The sequence below is a fragment of the Cavia porcellus genome, unplaced genomic scaffold (assembly GCF_034190915.1).
Source record: "Cavia porcellus strain 051 isolate PalLab524CR breed Dunkin Hartley unplaced genomic scaffold, mCavPor4.1 scaffold_19, whole genome shotgun sequence".
In the NCBI taxonomy this organism is placed as follows: domain Eukaryota; kingdom Metazoa; phylum Chordata; class Mammalia; order Rodentia; family Caviidae; genus Cavia; species Cavia porcellus.
In genome coordinates, this window is record NW_026947502.1 from 35,508,445 (window position 1) to 35,511,860 (window position 3,416).

Below are 3,416 nucleotides of genomic sequence, written 5' to 3' on the forward strand. Positions count from 1 at the left end.
TGGGTTGTAGGTAGCTGGGGTCCTGTATGCCTCATACATCTGAGTATCTTTACCTTTTGCTAAATTAGGAAAATTCTTCTGGATTATTTCTGTGAGTAGCTTTTGTAGTTCATTTGTTTGTGTCCCTACTTCTTCTTTTATGTTCTTAATTCTTAAGTTATGGATCCTCTTATTATCTTCTTGTCTTTGTATTATTGCTGTTTGTTTCTTTGTTATTTTTAAGAAGTTTTTCATTTCATTCTCCCATATTATAAATCTGCCCTCCAGTTCAGATAGTCTGTCCTTAGTGTCTTTCAAGCTGTTATGCCAGTTTTCGATAGACTTTTTAGTTTCCTGGTAGCCCCTTTGAACCTGCTTTCTCTATTTTCTCCATCAAACGATTCTCCCCTCTTTTTCTGTTCTTCCATTCCACCATCTGTTTTTTCTTGGGTGGTGTTTAGCATTTCTCTAACTATTCTGCTTACTTCTAGCTTCAGGTCACTGATAACTTCATTCCTGAACTGATCTATGAGGCTCTCTAGATGGCAGTTTATGTCTATTGGTGCGGTGTCTGATATTACCTGTTTCTCAGGATTGGGGGCCGAGGAGCCTTTATTGTTGCTGCCTTTTCCCATATTCTTTGTTCCTTATATATGCAAGCTTATATAAGAGGCTCAGCTTCCCTCCCTGTCAGCCACAGCCTGATCAAATTGCGCCGGCTAGGTGTTCCCGCCCACTGCAGACACCAGGAAGTTCCAGACCAGGCAGCCTACACAGGGCCCGCCCCTCCAGGCCACCCTCAAGCTCTGGGATCTGGGTTGGGCTAGCCTACTGGGTCCGCCAGCAGCGTCACGTAGGCCTGGCACGTCTCACCAATCCCGCTTTAGAGGGGGATATGTGGCTGAAGTCACCACTGCGCCCTGCTCCCGCAAGACTGCCCAGTCCCAGAATGTCCTCCACTGGAGTCAAACTGTGGTAGAGTGTCAGTTTCTCTCACTCACCTCACCACAAGTCAGTGCACGCCTCTCTGAACGTCCTGTTTTCGACTCCATTCGCAGATTCCCTTTCTCAGAGCTTCCGCGCATCTCTCTCCTTGCTGAGCCGATGTAGAGGCAGCCGCCACGCGGCGGGAAACCCAAATCACGGCTTCTAATGGCACGGGCTCCAGCCTCCACACTGAGGCTTTTCTGTTCCTGTTCTAGCATCAGGACTGCATTCCAAGTTGGTTTCTCTCAGCCCACTTTGTTCCTGGGTCAGCAGAGCATATCTCCACTGGCTTATGTCTCCTTACTCCGCACCATTCCTGACTTCTGAGCCGAGTCTTTCAGAGAGCCTCCGTAGCTGCTGTTATCTATCCACCATGTCCTCCCAGAACCTATCTCCTTTTCTTCTTAAAGTAATGCCTATGTCAAAAAAGTTGGTGACCACTTTTCTAGGGTATAATTGAGAAGGTTATGAGATATAGTCTATTTAATCAATGTGTTAAAGAAGACATAAATCTCTGTATAAGCAGGCATAGAAATATGAAATGGAAAGTCCTGATTGGATATATATATATATATATATATATATATATATAATATCTGATATAGATCTGATATCTATTATAAGGATTTGGTCATTGATTCCTGCAAAAAATATGAACCAGAAGCTTGAATACCTGGTAAGTATATATAAATGATTTGTCATCAGATTTTATTTAATTTTAATTGTATGTTTCCCATATATAATGATCACACTCATCACAGGAAAGTTGTATCAGTACATAAAACATTTAAATTTTTCTTCCTTTTCCATCCCACCACTCTTGTCAATTCTTCTTCCTCTCTCTATTTACAAAAGCTTTGCTAATGACATATACTCTTGCAAATTTTAAGATAACAGTATATGGAGGAATTGGCAAGTACTAAAGTTGAAATATTTGACTTGATTGAAACATTAAATGACCTTGAGTATCATGGTAAAAAATTTAGATTTGACCTAATAGGAAGTTGCCATTATTAAAGCAAGGCAATACATTATCCATATATAATTTAGAAAGATAAGAAAACTGATTGAAAAATATATCTATATCTTTGACAGATACATTTTTAGTGCATCTACAAGTTGATAGCTACTTTTAAAATATAAAGAATAAATTTTAAGTGTTCTGATATCTATCATAAAAAATTGGCTAATGATTTCTGCAAAAAATGTGAACCAGAAGCTTGAGTTACCTGGTTAAATATCAAACAGTAGAGGGGACATTTTTCTATCTCTGTCTCTTTCTTTCTCTGTTATTCTTTCCCTCTCTGTCCACATTAAACTTTCCAAAAGTTGCTTTTCTTTCATCTTACAGGTGGGAGTAGTTTTATGCCTGATATTCTGGCCTGAAACAATACTTCCTTTTGATCTGTCTAGAAACCTACCAGGGCAGTACCTTGAATCCCTTTGGGAGGCATCTAGTTACTGTTACGAAGAGTCAGAGAAAGACAAACTTCTATATTCTGAGCCTCTAAGGAGACACTATATTTTGCCTGACAGAGAAGTTGCTGACTTGATTTCCTCTGCTGTAAATGAAAATAAAATCAAAGAGTAGCCAAGCTGTTACATGTAACCACATCTCTGCACTGGATTAGCTTGAGGCATAATTTAGTGGTAAAGAAAATGCCTTGATGCTGGAACTTGGGTGGCCAAGCAAGAAAGCAAGGAGCCAGCCTTCCTGGTAAGTGACATGAGTTGCATTCATGCCAGGGAGAGAATAAGTCACTGTCTCCTGTGAGCCTCCCCTTACTGTTAGCAAATGGATGCTGCTGAGGCCAGCCTGAATTGATAGCAACTAAGGTACAAAAAGCAAGTGAATGATTGTGTTGTTGTATTGATTATGCTGACCTGGGGCCAAAGGTCTGTCATCCTCTTGTGGAGGATGACAGTATACAATATAGCAAATATGGAGGATTTCCTTCAATCTTGTCTTTGAAAGCAAATACAGTTTTCACTGTTTTGCTTTCTTCTGATTAATTGTTTTGCTCTATTCAATATTCTGTTTTGAATGGTTTTCTAAGTGTTCTGTTTTTGGTTTGATTTTGCTATACCTGATTGAATGGACAACTATTGTGAAGATAACAAGAGATGTTATAGTGCTCACTTCACCATCACATATTCTAAAATTGGAACACTACAGAGAAGATTAGCATGGCCCCTGTGCAAGGATGATATACAAATTCATGAAGCATTCCATATTTTTACAAAAGACCAAAATGCAATCTCAAACCTCCATCCCAACCCAAGAAATCTTAGGGGATATGTACATAGAAGAAAATATATGCCATACACCTGATACCTGAAATAATAGCAATTGAAATAAAGAAGCAATACTGGGAAGCTTTAAAGGAATTAAAACTTGAAATAATCTCCCAGGAAAATAAAAAAAATGATAAAAGTATTAAAAGAGATGC

The 3,416-nt window shown here is 39.2% G+C and overlaps 1 non-coding gene across 1 annotated transcript; it reads left to right on the plus strand.

The window, feature by feature from the left end:
• The first annotated feature begins 3,098 nt into the window (after positions 1-3,098).
• LOC111757832 (U6 spliceosomal RNA) lies at positions 3,099-3,205 on the plus strand. The gene has a single exon (XR_002792098.1). It is a non-coding gene; the product is annotated as a U6 spliceosomal RNA (small nuclear RNA).
• The last annotated feature ends 211 nt before the right edge of the window (positions 3,206-3,416 follow it).